This window comes from Ovis canadensis, chromosome 16 (genome assembly GCF_042477335.2).
Source record: "Ovis canadensis isolate MfBH-ARS-UI-01 breed Bighorn chromosome 16, ARS-UI_OviCan_v2, whole genome shotgun sequence".
NCBI classification, from domain to species: domain Eukaryota; kingdom Metazoa; phylum Chordata; class Mammalia; order Artiodactyla; family Bovidae; genus Ovis; species Ovis canadensis.
The window spans coordinates 64,321,800-64,338,846 of NC_091260.1; the positions used below are offsets into that span (position 1 = coordinate 64,321,800).

General features: G+C 36.8%; 1 protein-coding gene and 1 non-coding gene across 4 annotated transcripts in view; both read left to right on the forward strand.

Annotated features, from left to right (window-relative positions):
• The window catches only part of CDH12 (cadherin 12), a 1,193,930-nt gene that overhangs the window by 673,215 nt on the left and 503,668 nt on the right, over positions 1–17,047 (forward strand). The gene's annotated exons all lie outside the window — the stretch shown is intronic.
• Positions 11,473–11,545, forward strand: TRNAG-GCC (transfer RNA glycine (anticodon GCC)). The gene has a single exon. It is a non-coding gene; the product is annotated as a tRNA-Gly (tRNA).

The following is a 17,047-nucleotide window of genomic DNA, read 5'->3' on the forward strand; positions in this document are numbered from 1 at the left end:
AGCCCTATTGTTTGCTTTCTTATTGCAATTCCAAGGCCCTAAATTTGGTTGAAATTAGTTTAACTATTTTTAATGTATATTTGTGTATACTTACAGTGTTTTAATTAACCTTCTTGTAGACCAGACCTTGTAATAGAAAGCAATTTCTTTTGTTTTTCCTTTTCTATTATGGGTTACTAGAGGATATTGAATATAGGTCCTTGTGTTATATGGTAAGGACCTTGTTTATCTGTGCTATATAGATAAATAGATTTGTATGTGCTCACCCCAAAGTCCCAATGCATCCCTCCCCAACATCTCACCCCCTTGGAAACCACAAGGCTGTTCTCCATGTGAATCAGTTTCCATTTCATGTGTAAGTTCATTTATGTTATATTTATACAAAGCAATTTAATCAGAGGGTTTTTACTCCTTTACTATGATTTAGTTCTAGCACAGTGGACTATATGAAATAGTAGAGAAAATAAGAAAATTACATAAGCTAAATTTGTAAAACAGTTTTTATTTTTTAAAATAGTAATTACCAAAGTGCTCAGTCACATCCAACTCTTGTGACCTTATGGACTGTATCCCTCCAGGCTCCTCTGTCCATTTGGTTTCCCAGGCAAGAATACTGGAATGTGTTGCCATTTCCTCCTCCAGGGGCTCTTCCTGACCCAGGGATAGGACCACATCTCCTGCATTAGCAGCCAGATTCTTTACCACTGAGCCACCTGGGAAATCACCAAAGTACAAACTGTTAAATATGTGGGAAATATTTGTGCTTTCTGACTCCAGAATTGTATAATAATTTAACATGTGTAACACCATCCGATTAAAGAACTGCTTTGAAACAGAGCCTTATACCGCTGTTCCTGAAATGTGTGTTCTATTCTGTTCTGTTCTTTCCTATTCTTTACTTATTCCTCTTCCTCTTTCTACTTTTCCTACTTCCCCTCCCCATCTTCTCTCTCCTCTGTCTCCCTCTCCCTCACTCCCTTCTCCCTCTCCTCTAATACTTCCTACCTTTTCCCTTCTGTCATTCTTCTGAGTTTATCATTGGTGTGAAAAATAACTGCTCTAGGCATATGTTAACAGTCATCACTCTGGAAATGTTATTCGCCCAATTACTTACCAATAATAATACAGATTCTGCTTAAATATAATACTTCATTGAATTGGAAGAAGAATATTTGTCTCTTTGTTTCTTTGTTTATGGCTTCCAGATTTTCAGTTTGTTTTTTTTTTCTTTCTTGTTTATTACAGGTCTGGTAATGTTTAGCTTATCAATTGCATAACTATAATAAAATATAATTACATGACACTAAATTACAATTTATATTGAATTGTTTTACCAGTGTTTATTTTTGTGTGTATGAAAGTAATATTGGTGAAAACAAATCACAATTCAATTATCTAAACAGAACAAGTAGGGTATCAAAAATCTCATTTGAATCAGTTCTAATGAGGTGGATGGAACTGAAGCCGATTATACAAAGTGAAGTAAGCCAGAAAGATAAACACCAATACAGTATACTAACACATATATATGGAATTTAGAAAGATGGTAACGATAACCCTGTTGTGAGACACCAAAAGAGACACAGATGTATAGAATAGACTTTTGGACTCTGTGGGAGAGGGAAAGGGTGGGATGATTTGGGAGAATGGCATTGAAACATGTATAATATGATGTAAGAAACGAATCGCCAGTCTAGGTTCGATGCAGGATACAGGATGCTTAGGGCTGGTGCACTGGAATGACCCAGAGAGATGGTATGGGGAGGGAAGTGGGAGGGGGGTTCAGGGTTGGGAACTCATGTACACCCGTGGCAGATTCATGTTGATGTATGGCAAAACCAATACAATATTGTAAAGTAAAATAAAGTAAAATTTAAAAAAAATCTCACTTTAAAAATAAACTATTATTATTGTGTGCATGCTCATTCATTCAGCAGTGTCCTACACTTTGCAACCCCACGGACTGTAACCAATAAGGTTCCTCTGTCCGTGGCATTTCTCAGTCAAGAATACTGGAGTTGTTTGCCAGTTTCTCCTCCAGGGGATATTCCTGACCCAGAAATCAAACCTATGTCTCCTGCATTGAAAGAGGTTTCCTTCATTGCCGGTGGAGTCTTTACCAACTGAGCCAGCAGGGAAGCCCATTCCAGTAAATGTGGACGGAGCTTCCCAGGTGGCTCTAATGGTAAAGAACCTGCCTGCCGATGCAGGAGACATAAGTGATGGGGGTTTGATCCCTGGGTCGGGAATATCCCGTGGAGGAGGGCATGGCAACCCGCTCCAGTGTTCTTGCTGGAGAATCCCATGGACAGAGGAGGCTGGCGGGCTGCTGTCCATAGGGTCGCAAAGAGTCAGACATGACTGAAGCAACTGAGTATCCACAGAAAGATGTTCAAAAAATGTATTTCCTTTCCGAACTCCTACATATAATATGTATTTATTTTGAGAAGAAATGTTCTCAGGGTCTTTTCTAGTGCCTAAAAATTCCAGCATCACTTGATACCTAAAGCCACTGTGCATTTGCAATTTGTTTAGTGGCTGTGCTCTCTTTCAAAATGGACAAGATGACCATGCATATGGAATTAAATGAAAATATATGCAATAGGGGTATTTCTATATTGCAATCTATGACTTTGGATTCTATACACAACTTGCACATTCTTTCCACCACATTTGAGTGTATTATGACCATTTTGATGCAAAGTTATCAAAAGCCTTCTTTCACATCTACTGGATAAAACCATTCTTGATTACCTTTCTTACACTAGTCCTTGCTGGGAAAAATCTTCCCAATACCTTTCTTTTCCATAATCTTCCCTCTTTTCCGAGTAATTCTCATAGTAATGTCTTCTCCACCTTTACCTGCTTTTAATGTCATCTTTCAGGGCTCAAAAATGCTTTTGCGGAATTTGTTTTCACTGAGAGTTGTTGGAATAATTTATAAGTCCCACAAAATTGTTAATTATTGATTTGGTTCTCATAATTATTAAGCCCTCCAAAACAATGGGTTGTTTGACTAGCACTCCAACTGCTTTCTCTGAGAAAACTCAATGTGTTACACAGACGTCACCAGGAAAAGCCAGGCAGGTGACGAATGGTGATGTTTACCAACTGTTAAACACGTGTAAACTTTGAGAAGTTCTTCCCAGTTGCCTCAGGTGTCTGTGTTGTGTTGCTTAGGAGCAGAATCTATTTTAAACATCACCTGGAGAGGTTGGTCTGCTCTTGAAGCTCCTTTAGGAGTTGGCATTCAAAACAGGGTCAATCATGAAGGATTCTGGCACCTTGCCTGAATCTTCTGTTATGTTTAGTTCCATTAGATTCAAATATACAAAACATGCCAGTGAGCAGAGAAGGTCAATCATTCAGAAATTACATTAGCAGTAGCTTGGAGGTAATTTTTACTGTGTCCAGACTACCAGTACTACAAATATCTGAATTAAGGAGACCAATGTGATTGACTGCTTGCCATCATATGAGAAACATATATTAGAATCAAGCCAAAGATGCATACATAATAGATCCGCAGTGCTATAAAGTGCCTGCTGAGTGTATTACCTCCATTACTTTCAGTTTCAGAGTGAATTTTCTTTGTAAACTAGATATGTACCTTGTCAATCTCATGTTTTATAAATGGTTTCACTCTTCGATTTTCATGAGATAAACTGAGGTTTGGGACAAGTCAGTTGAAAAGTCAAATAATCGGCATAATTTTATTTTCTCTATACCACATTCTGGTTTTCTTCTGTTTTCCTTTATTTCTTACTACCCCCATTCATTCCTTATAACTGTTGTCATTTCTTCTAATATAGGATTTTAAAATTAGAAAATTATTGTCAAAATTAATTTTACCAGAAGAGTTGATTTGAAAGATTTATACAATAATTTATTTTGACTGAAGATATTGATCTGTTTTGTTTATCTTATATATACATATATATAATTATCACATGACACATGGCATATTATACTGAGGTATTTTGACTTAGTGTAATGCATATATTCACTTTCCCTCATGAATAGTTGGTGAGGTTTTAAGTTTAATCAGACAGATTAAAGCAGATTATATAGCATATATGCAAGATTATTGCCTAAATTTCAAGTGTATGTAAATAATAACACATCATTTTGGAGTATGTTTAGAATTACTCCATATGCTTACAAGCCATTTTGAATGAATTTCCTCCACTACCTCATGTCTGCTTGTGTATTTTACCAAGTTTTTGGTTGAATTGTCTGACTATTGATTTCTACGGACTTTTATATAGTAAAAATAAATCAATGTAAACTTTTGTGTTTCAAATGGGAAGAACATATGTTAACTTCAAACGAAAGTAAAATTTTAATTTGAGTATTTTAAATTTATGATTTTAATTTTATATTGATTTTTTTGTATATGTTTCTATGTCTATGTGGCATATGGGTTTTCTATTTTTCTTAGAAAAATGTAGATATGTTTTAAATATATAGAGATACATATAACATAGGTACACGCATTCATATATATGTATATGTATATAAAGGCAGTATAGATATATTTCAGTCTGTGTTATATTCCCTTATGTTATCATTATACTTTATCTTTTATATAGTAAATGTTATGTAGGATAATTAAGCTAAATATCCTACAGTGATACTTAAAGTTAGTATTTTTTTTTTTAGCAAATAAGCAAATGAGTTTTCAAACCTACAGATTTGCTTTTTAAAAGGCAGAAATTAGTGACTGCCACTTTTTTGCTTTATTTAAAATTTGTCATATCAGCTTATAAAATTATAGACATTTGTTATATTTTCATTTGTATAAACTAAAATTGGCTATATCAATTTAATAATAAACTGCACTGTTGGGACTACAGATTAACAGTTATTTTAACGGATGGAATTTTGTTACTTGTGTTGCATGTCTGTGTGCTTACTAGGATTATAGGACAAAAGAGTGTCAACCAATTTAGTTCCAAGTAAACTTCAGTAAAATGTGAGTTACGTTTCTGTGTGTTGTCTTAAAATTTATAGGCCTTATCTAGTTTTCCTTGTTCCTGTTTAAATCATTCACTATCAAAAATATAGCCATGACACTGATAAAATGTTGCTGTTCATGTTGTTCAAAAAATACTGTACCTTAGGAGAGTCTCTCTATAAAACATCATTCTGACTCTGAAGAAATGGCATTTGGTGTTTGATCACTTGCATTAATATTGTTTTATTTTTATATCAAACAGTAAAACTGCAGTAACATTGAATTACTGATGACATTTTTATTAGCAAACTGTGGACTTGAGATGATGCTTCTAGTTTACTGGACAGGGTAGCAAGCAAGTTAGAGTGTTTGAAACATACAGGGACTTGTACCTGAGTAAAATTTCCTTTTAGCCATACCTATGAGGTCCCTGAATACTATCTAAAGAAGCCATATGCAGGAGATGGATGCTTCTGATAGTAAAACCTCAGTAATTATAAGTTGGAATAAAAGGTGTAATTACTAGGAGTCCAAGAAAGTAGGAGAAAGGGAAAGAGACAGAGAGAGGGAGAGATGCTGAGAGAAGAGAGAGAGGCTTGCTTCTTAAATATGAAGATAAAGTGTTCCTTTTTTTAAAATTTACAGTGTATTAGAATCATCTAGAAATCAAAGTAGTCTATTTTGGAACATTTCAATACAAACACAGTATCATTACACACTAATAACCAGTCATTAAAAGTCTGTAGTGCTATCTTACTAATCATTCTCTTAGTGTTACTGATGTTTTCCCAAAAGCAAATGGTAGACACCATGGTTCTCTATTCATTAGGCAGGTATTGGTAGAAAATAAGAACATATTTAATGTACCAAACACTTTTTTATTATTTTTAGTTCTTTAAATTTTTATGTTGCCACTATAAGTCTAGGAAATGGCTTACTTAATTCTATGATTTTATATGTCAAAGTTGCTTTCAGGATTGTATGGGAAATATTTCCAAATGGCTTTGTGAAAAATATCATTATTATATACAACTCTCTGGAAAATAATTAAAATTCACAGAAAGTGTTTGCTATTGATTTGAAATCCAAAAAACATAAAAAAAATAAATTAAAAAATAAAACAAAATGACTGACATGTTCATTAACACAGGATATCAACTAAACAAATTTAGTGTAGTATTCTTTCCTTTTTTCAGTATAATCTTATATGTGAAATACATAATTTTCTGTGGTCCTTAAGAAACTAAATGGCTAACCCTTAATGATGGTTTTTGAAGGACTATTAAAATTAAAAAGTACCTATATTCATAATAGTTTAGAGAATCTCTAAAATATCCTCTGAAATAGCTGTATTTTGTTTATTTTCTTCTATCTCCAAGAATGTGCCTGACCTTTCATTTATGATATAAATTATCACCCTCATTTCAATCATTTTAATGATTATTTTAAATTGGCATATGGATAATGCATTCATAATGGTGGGCAATTTGTTCATTACAATTTAAGCAGGTTAAGCAAAAGTTTTGTTTTTATTCCCATATATGGTAAAGCAAAAAATGTTTCAAATTATTCTGTTCTACTATATAGCCACAACTTTTAATATTCAATCAAAAGTATAATTTATAATTTGAAAAACAACATGCTTTGTACTTATATGTCTATAGGAGAAAGGAACAAATATGCCTCATAGTGTAATAGTTTTCAATAAAAAGACTATCTTGTAAAATATGGTTTTCATATGCATCCCTTGGTATCTACTAAGTAGAGTTATTTTTAGCACTAGCACTTTTTATGTGCTACTTTAATGGTGCTATATATCATTTTTTATTTAATTTCATTAGTAATATTAAACATTAAATCCCTTGTTGAATAGCAATTAAATTAAAAATAAAGAAATAATCATTAAAATAATTAAGAATAGTATGCTTATTTTTCATAAATTCTCTATAACATGTGTTTAATAATATCCCACTTCACAGGAATAAGTTTGAGGCAATTACTTGTTTTTTTCAAAATTATTGGTCTAATTTATAAGCTATGATACTTATGCAAAGGAAGAATTTGCCTTTTTATTGTTAATTTTCATATACTTCTGCTGCATACCAATACCACACATGTGACATCAAAATGGAATGTAAAGAGGGTCTATAGATTACAATTCCATGATTGCCATGAAATGGTTCTATTTATATAGTTTGCCAGTAAAATCAAGATCAGTATCTAGAGGATACTGAGTATACAGTCTTGTTTTCCCATATTCTGTGCACATTGCAATTCAAGTCACAAAATATGGCACCGTTATGTGACACTGTAACAGAAGATGCATATCTGACAATTTTAGTGTGATTTACTAACTGTTATTACTCCATTTTATTTATTCATAAATATAATAAAGATGATAAGTTAGCATTCCACCCATTTCTTACAGTGGGGTAGAGACAGTCTTCTCCCATGAATCATTTTGGCTATTAAAGAATTATGAACTCTCATTTTTGCCACAATAGTTTGTAAACAAAGCAGAAACTAGTTTGGCATGCATCTATTTTCTAGTGAATGAAAGTAGTGAGAATATGAACAGGGCAATCTGTCCAATTCTAATGTAATATGAAGAATGTTGGAAAAATAAAGATTACATTAGTATGCATTGTAGCAAACAGTAAGGTAGCCCAAATAAGTTTCCTTTACTAGCCACTCAGCAATTTGCTTTTTGTCCTTACAAAGTACAAAAAAAAAAAAAAAAAGGAGTGTTAATTCACCTCTTTTCAGGTTAGAGGCAAGGGGATATGTGTATGGATTTTATGCATATTCTTATTAACAAATTGAAGTTCTTATCCAAAATAGAGAAATAATTTGAGCCATTTTTATATGTTTTATAATTTCCAAATTATTATCTCAAATTAATTCTTTAAATCAGTGTATCTTTATAGCATCAAAGTCACACCATCATTAGTTAATCAGTAGATATTAATTTTTCACTTATTTTTATTAACCTTTAAAGTGTCACTTGGGATATTAAATATTAACAAAAATAAGTTCATTGTTTAAATAAAGTAAAATATTGACAAAAATAGTGTAAAGTATATATGTGTGTGGGACTCAGAAGAGGTCAGTCTACCTGGAATTAAGACTTTGGCATATCTGGAGTACAGAATAAGGTGTGTAAATGAAGAAGGGAAAACCACTGAAGGGCATACATTTGGGCTTGAAATGTAAGATAAATCAAAGTTTTATAAAAGATAAAAAATCAATGATCTCAAAATATTGGGGAAAAAATATCTGACAGTTTACAAATTAAGGGTGAGTTACTCTGAGAAACCTATATGCAGGTAAGGAAGCAATAGTTAGAACTGGACATGCAACAACAGACTGGTTCCAAATAGGAAAAGGAGTACGTCAAGGCTGTATATTGTCACCCTGCTTATTGAACTTATATGCAGAGTACATCATGAGAAATGCTAGGTTGGAAGAAGCACAAGCTGGAATCAAGATTGTGGGAGAAATATCAATAACCTCAGATATGCAGATGACACCACCCTTATGGAAGCCTCTTAATGAAAGTGAAAGAAGAGAGTGAAAAAGTTGGCTTAAAGCTCAACATTCAGAAAACTAAGATCACGGCATCTGGTCCCATCACTTCATGGGAAATAGATGGGGAAACAGTGTCAGACTTTATTTTCTTGGGCTCCAAAATCACTGCAGATGGTGATTGTAGCCACGAAATTAAAAGACGCTTACCCCTTGGAAGGAAAGTTCTGACCAACCTAGATAGCATATTCAAAAGCAGAGATATTACTTTGCCAACAAAGGTCCGTCTAGTCAAGGCTATGGTTTTTCCAGTGGTCATGTACGGATGTGACAGTTGGACTCTGAAGAAAGCTGAGTGCCAAAGAATTGATGCTTTTGAATTGTGGTGTTGGAGAAGACTCTTGAGAGTCCCTTGGACTGCAAGGAGATCCAACCAGTCCATCCTAAAGGAGACCAGTCCTGGGTGTTCATTGGAAGGACTGATGCTAAAGCTGAAACTCCAATATTTTGGCCACCTCATGGGAAGAGTTGACTCATTGGAAAAGACTTTGATGCTGGGAGAGACTGGGGGCAGGAGGAGATGGGGATGATAGAGGATGAGATGGCTGGATGGCATCAGTGACTCGATGCACATGCGTTTGGATGAACTTCAGGAGTTGGTGTTGGACAGGGAGGCCTGGCGTGCTGCAATTCATGGGATTGCAAAGAGTCAGACAAAACTGAGCGACTGAATTGAACTGAACTCTGTGGAAATAACAAACATCATCACAAAATGTAATATTTTACCAAATAACTAGTTGGCATTCTGAGACATCCATATTACTTCCATGATTTTAACTTACTTCTGTGCCCTTTTACATCACGTGAATGAAAGCAAAATCTTAGTTTAGATATAATGCCTAGTAATTTTTTGCCTTTTTTTTTTTTTCCAAAAGCAGTGAAAATATGTTGGTTTAAATTGCAAGTGTACTTGTCCCTAGAGGGGATGGTGGTTCAGTCGATCAGTTGTGTCTGACTCTTAGAAACCCAGGGACTGTAGACCTCCGGGCTCTTCTGTCCATGGGATTTCCCAGGAAGGAATACTGGAGTAGGTGTCATTTCCTTCTCTAGGGAAACTTCCCAACGCAGGGAGTGAACCCGTCTCTACTGCACTGCAGGCAGATTCACTACCAACTGAGCCACCAAGGAAGCCCTAGAAGGAATAACAATATGATTAAATAGAAAAGTGGTATAAGCATGCATTTTCTCTTCCAAAATCAGAATGGAACACACCATAATAAATGTGATTCTGGGAGATGTTGAAATCGCATTACTGAAAAGAAGAAAATTCCTTACAATGACTAAAAGAAGAGAAAGAATTTTCAGACTTGCTAGGAGGGGGCAATAATTGCTTCTGTGAATTTGATAATGTAAAATCCTTCAAAAATACGAGCAGTTTTGATTGGAGATCTACTCAATTCAAGAATTAAAGTGCCTGTAATTGTGAATAGACAACTTAAATATCCCCTACCAAGGAGCTATAAAAGCAATTGTATTCATATAGCTATTAAAATAGTATTATATATTGAGAAATGAAAGGTGCTTCTTTGATTAATTAATTCTATCTTCAATTATTTTATATTTGTTACAAAAGCTATAATTCTAATTAGAAGACATAATTAGAGGAAAGAATAAGATTTTTTTAGGAGAGTATAAATTTGGCAAGGAGAGGTGACCAGCCTTCGTTTCTCACATCTGATTAAGGGATTTATGCTTTTGCAAGATATATTCAGGCTAATTAAAATCATGCTTGTGTTTTCATTAATGGGAGCAGAACAGAAATTTCTCAAGCTCATGAAAAATATATATATACAATGTGATATCAAGTTAGGTTCCAGTTTTGATCATCAGAGGTCAGAAAAGTAAATTATTCAGTTTTCCTTTTATGAAAAATGGATTTTTTTTGCTTATTTACTTTTACCAAGAAAGAAAAATGTTCAAATATGCAGAGACTTGCAGATGTACAGAGATCTCAGTTTCCCTTCGGAAACATACTTTACTGAATAGTAACAAAATAGTAACATTAAAATTCTGCAAAGCCCACCTTTTTTATTTAGCAGGAAAAAATAATTCCTGTACCCTCACCAAGGTCTACAATGTGAACATATTAAGTGGTGTTTCAAAGTTAGGTTTGGACAGCACCCTTTACAGATCCTTTTATATGTGTACCATTTTTTTTTCATAAAATATTGCTCAGTTCAGTTCTGTCACTCAGTGGTGTCCGACTCTTTGCAACCCCATGAATCACAGCACGCCACTTGTTATTAAAACAATATTAATATTAGTAACTCCAATACTTTGGCCATCTGATCCGAAAAACTGATTCATTTGAAAAGAAAATGATGCTGGGAAAGATTGAAGATGGGAGGAGAAGGTGATGACAGAGGATGAGATGGTTGGACAGCATCACGGACTGGATGGACATGAGCTTGAGTAAACTCCAGGAGTTGGTGATAGACAGGGAGGCCTGGTGTGCTGCAGTCCATGGGGTCACAAAGAGTCTGACATGACTGAGGAATTGAATTGAACTGAATAATAATAACAGCAAGAGTAAATAGCTACCATTTATTAAGAAGTATCACTGAAACTTTTCTGAATGTTTTACTGAAATTAACTAAGATCCTAAATAATGTAGCCACTATCTCGGTTTTACAAACTTAAAGATTAAGGTTTTAAAAATTTAAATCACTTTCCCAACTTTGTAGTTATTAAGTAGCAAAGCTGAGACCTGAAAAACTATCCAGCACTGTCCAAGTCTATATCATCTGCCAAAAGATAGTGAAAGACATGGAAATATTAGGAATTCAAATCTATCCTAAGACAACCCAGAAAGGTTCACATTTCTTATGGGAAAAAAAACAAGGGTGTCATATCACTGCAAAGGAATTGCTGTGTTGCCAAATGAGAATGAGATTCTCATCTCACAGGCAGAGTAATGAGGCTGTGGGGCTTCCCTGGTGGCTCAGTGGTAAAGCATCTGCCTGCCAATGCAGGAGACACAGGTTTGATCCCTGGTCCAGGAAGATCCCCCGGAGAAGGAAATGGCAACCCATTCCAGCATTCTTCCCTGGAGAACCCCGTGGAGCCTTGCTTGTTACAGTACACAGAGTCGCAAAGCGTCAGACACAACTTAGTGACATGACCACATAAGTGTTAACATTAGAAAGTGAATACAGGCCACCAGGGAACTAAAGAAAGATTTTTCCACAGGTTTTTTTTTTTTAATATTGTTGAAGTTTCTTAGTGTTTTGAGCAATGAAGAAAAACGTGTTACAAATAATTGTATAAAATATCCATTGTACTGAGATACCCTGTATTTTCTCACATGAAAAATATTCTGAAACGAACTAAGGTTAAGATTTTAAGTGCAGCTGCTCTTCAAAATTCTAAGAGTCAATTACAAGTTAGCCAGCCTCAAGAAATACAAAGTCAAATAAAGATTGTCTTGTTCAAATTGTTTCTAAATTGTCCAAAATTAAGTCACAGTTAACATCTTCCTAAATTTTAAAAGCAAATCTATGTAAAATATTATTCAATTCCATAAATGAATTCCTTTATTCTTTCAGTTCAGTTCAGTTGCTCAGTCGAGTCTGACTCTTTGCGACTCTATAGATTGCAGCACGCCAGGCCTCCCTGTCCAACACCAACTCCGGGAGTTCATTCAGACTCACGTCCATCAAGTCAGTGATGCCATCCAGCCATCTCATCATCTGTCTTCCCCATTTCCTCCGGCCCCCAATCTCTCCCAGCATCAGAGTCTTTTCCAATGAGTCAACTCTTCGCATGAGGTGGCCAAAGTACTGGAGCTTCAGCTTTAGCATCATTCCTTCCAAAGAAATCCCAGGGTTGATCTCCTTCAGAATGGCCTGGTTGGATCTCCTTGCAGTCCAAGGGACTCTCAAGTCTTCTCCAACACCACAGTTCAAAAGCATCAATTCTTTAGTGCTCAGTTTTCTTCACAGTTCAACTCTCACATCCATACATGACCACAGGAAAAACCATAGCCTTGACTAGACGGACCTTTATTGGCAAAGTAATGTCTCTGCTTTTCAATATGCTATCTAGGTTGGTCAAACTTTCCTTCCAAGGAGTAAGTATCTTAATTTCATGGCTGCAATCACCATCTGCAGTGATTTTGGAGCCCCAAAAAATGAAGTCTGACACTGTTTCCACTGTTTCCCTATCATCTATTTCCCATGAAGTGATGGGACCAGATGCCATGATCTTCGTTTTCTGAATGTTGAGCTTTAAGCCAACTTTTTCACTCTCCTCTTTCACTTTCATCAAGAGGCTTTTCAGTTCCTCTTCATTTTCTGCTATAAGGGTGGTGTCATCTGCATATCTGAGGTTATTGATATTTCTCCCGGCAATCTTGATTCCAGCTTGTGCTTCTCCAGCCCAGCGTTTCTCATGATGTACTCTGCATATAAGTTAAATAAGCAGGGTGACAATATACAGCCTTGACATACTCCTTTTCCTATTTGGAACCAGTCTGTTGTGCCATGTCCAGGTCTAACTGTTGCTTCCTGACCTGCATATAGGTTTCTCAAGAGGCAGGTCAGGTGGTCTGGTTTTCCCATCTCTTTCAGAATTTTCCACAGTTTATTGTGATCCACAGTCAAAGGCTTTGGCATAGTCAATAAAGCAGAAGTAGATGGTTTTCTGGAACTCTCTTCCTTTTTAAATGATCCAGCGGATATTGGCAATTTGATCTCTGGTTCCTCTGCCTTTTCTAAAACCAGTTTGAACATCTGGAAGCTCATGGTTCACGTATTGCTGAAGCCTGGCTTGGAGAATTTTGAGCATTACTTTACTAGCATGTGAGATGAGTGCAATTGTGTGGTAGTCTGAGCATTATTTGGCATTGCCTTTCTTTGGGATTAGAATGAAAACTGACTTTTTCCAGTCCCGTGGCCACTGATAAGTTTTCCAAATTTGCTGGCATATTGAGTGCAGCACTTTCACAGCATCATCTTTCAGAATTTGAAATAGCTCCCCTGGAATTTCATCGCCTCCACTAGGGCTTTGAAACAGCTTTGTTTCTAGTGATGCTTTCTAAGGCCCACGTGACTTCACATTCCAGGGTTTCTGGCTCTAGGTGAGTGATCACACCATCGTTATTATCTTGGTCATGAAGGTCTTTTTTGTACAGTTCTTCCATGTATTCTTGCCACCTCTTCTTAATATCTTCTGCTTCTGTTAGGTCCATACCATTTCTGTCCTTTATAGAGCTCATCTTTGCATGAAATATTCCCTTGGTATCTCTAATTTTCTTGAAAAGTTCTCTAGTATTTCCCATTCTGTTGTTTTCCTCTATTTCTTTGCATTGATCGCTGAGAAAGGCTTTCTTATCTCGCTTTGCTATTCTTTGGAACTCTGCATTCAGGTGCTTATATCTTTCCTTTTCTCTTTTGCTTTTTGACTCTCTTCTTTTCACAGCTATTTGTATAAGGCCTCCTCATTTTGCTTTTTTGCATTTCTTTTCCGTGGGGATGGTCTTGATCCCTGTCTCCTATACAATGTCATGAACCTCATTCCATAGTTCATCAGGCACTCTATCTATTAGATCTTGTCCCTTAAATCTATTTCTCACTTCCTCTGTATAATCATAAGGAGTTTGATTTAGATCACACCTCAATGGTCTAGTGATTTTCTCCACTTTCTTCAATTTAAGTCTGAAGGAGTTCATGATCTGAGCCACAGTCAGCTCCCAGTCTTGTTTTTACTGACTGTATAGAGCTTCTCCATCTTTGGCTGCAAAGAATGTAATCAATCCGATTTTGGTGTTGACCATCTGGTGATGTCCCTGTGTAGAATCTTCTCTTGTGTGGCTGGAAGAGGGGGTTTGCTGTGACCAATGCATTCTCTTGGCAAAACTCTATTAGCCTTTGCTCTGCTTCATTTCGTATTCCAAGGCCAAATTTGCCTGTTATCCCAGGTGTTTCTTGACTTCCTTCTTTTGCATTCCAGTCCCCTATAATGAAAAGGATATCTTTTGGGGATGTTAGTTCTAAAAGGTCTTGTAGGTCTTCATAGAACCGTTCAACTTCAGCTTCTTCAGCATTACTAGTTGGGGCATAGACTTGGATTACTGTGATTTTGAATGGTTTACCTTGGAAACAAACAGAGATTATTCTGTCATTTTTGAGACTGCATCCAAGTACTGCATTTCAGACTCTTTTGTTGACCATGATGGCTACTCCATTTCTTCTAGGGATTTTTGCCCACAGTAGTAGATAAAATGGTCATCTGAGTTAAATTCTGGAGAAGGCAATGGAACCCTACTCCATTACTCTTGCCTGGAGAATCCCATGGACTGAGGAGCCTGGTAGGCTGCAGTCCATGGGGTCGCTAAGAGTCAGACACGACTGAACGACTTTACTTTCATTTTTCACTTTCATGCATTAGAGAAGGAAATGGCAACCCACTCCAGTGTTCTTGCCTGGAGAATCCCAGGGACAGCAGAGCCTGGTGGGCTGCCTTTTATGGGGTAGAACAGAGTCGGACACGACTGAAGCGACTTAGCAGCAGCAGCAGCAGCAGCAGCAGTCCAATCAGTTTGCTGATTCCTAGAATGTCAATGTTCACTGTTGCCATCTTCTGTTTGACTACTTCCAATTTGCTTTGATTCATGGACCTAACATTCCAGGTTCCTATTCAATATTGCTGTTTGCAGCATTGGACCTTGCTTCTATCACCAGTCACATCCACAACTGGCTATTCTTTTTGCTTTGGCTCCATCCCTTCATTGTTTCTGGAGTTATTTCTCCACTGACCTCCAGGAGCATATTGGGCACCTACCAACCTGGGCTGAGTATTCAAAGGATCCCTTCCTCCCTCCTGCCTCCAAGTTATGTATATTTTCTTGCTCCACAGAGTACTAGCTGGGATTAATACAATTAGAAAAGGCCCATACTTCTGGACAACTCCACTCTAGATCCATCTAGTTCCTTTATAATTCATGAAGGAAACCGGGAGGCCTTTCTATATTACCCCAATTTCCCTAGTTCTGATATAGTTATATTAAATTATATAATGTGTCATATAACAGAAATAACGTGGGATATGAATGCACATGGCCTGAGACATCATCTCTGAGCATTATCTTAAAAGCTGGAAATACTCATCTTACTCTTTATTCTATATATGTTATACTGAGTTAACACTTACCAAATTGTGCAAGAAAGACCAGTCTAAATAACATCATTAAAGATCAGATTCTAAAGTCTCCTCTGGCATTCCTGATAACTCAGTTGGTGAAGAATGTGCCTACAGTGCAGGAGACCCCAGTTGGATTCCTGGATCAGAGAAATTCGCTGGAGCAGGGATAAGCTACCCACTCCAGTATTCTGGCCTGGAGAATTTCATGGACTGTTTAGTCCAGGGGATCGCAAAAAGTCGGACGTGACTGAGCGACTTTCACTTTCACTGGCAATCCCTTCATTCAGTAACTGGCTACAATGTATTAAACACACATTTTGTGCTGGGCAATGTACTGAGCATTTGTGATTCAATGAGAAGTAGCATGAGTTCTCAGTATTGTGCTATACTTTGTCACTCAGTCATGTCCAACTCTTTGGTGCTCCATGGACGGTACCCTGCCAGAATGCTCTGTCTGTGGGATTCTCCAGGCAAGAATTCTGGAGTGGGTTGCCATGCCCTTCTCTAGGGAATCTTCCCAACTCAGGGATTGAACCCAAGTCTCCTGCATTGCAGGTGGATTCTTTACCATCTAAGTCACCAGGGAAGCCTATGAATACTAGAGTGGGTAGCCTATCCCTTCTTCAGGAGATCTTCCCAACGCAGGAATCGAATCAGGGTCTCCTGCATTTCAGGCAGATTCTTTACCAGCTGAGCTACCAGGGAAGTCCATTCTCAGTATTAGAGAGACTCAAGTATTTTGCTATGGATGGTGTTAGTTTCCTTATGCTGTGCAACAAATTACTATACACTTTGTGGCATAAATGAACACTCATTTATTATTTCACATGTCATATTCCAGAATTCTAGGCAGTCTCAGCTAGACTCTGATTAGGGTATCACATGGCAGAAGTCAAGGTGATTCCTTAACTGAGGGGTGGGTTCCAGGTTCATTCAGGTTGATAGCAGAATAAATTCTCATTGTAAGATTGAGGTCCCATTTTCTCACTGCCTGTCATCTGAGAGTCTTTCTCAGATATTGAAAAATGAAAGTGTTAGTGGCTCAGTTTTGTCCGACTTTTTGCGACCCCATGGAGCCCAGCCCACCAGACTCCTCTGTCCATGGGATTCTCCAGGCAAGAATTCTGGAGTGAGTAGCCATTAGCTTCTAGGGGGAATCTTCCTGATCCAGGAATGGGACCTGGTTTCCTGCATTGTTGTCAGATTCTTTACCTCCTGAGCCACCAGCAAAGCTCAGATAGATCTTTTAGCTCTTTCCCACAAGGCCTCCTCCAGCTTTAGGTGAGGAACAACTCCGAATTTTCAAATCATTAACTTCCTTTCCTGCTCCCTGTTGAAGAAAATGCTCTGTTTTTAAATGGTGCT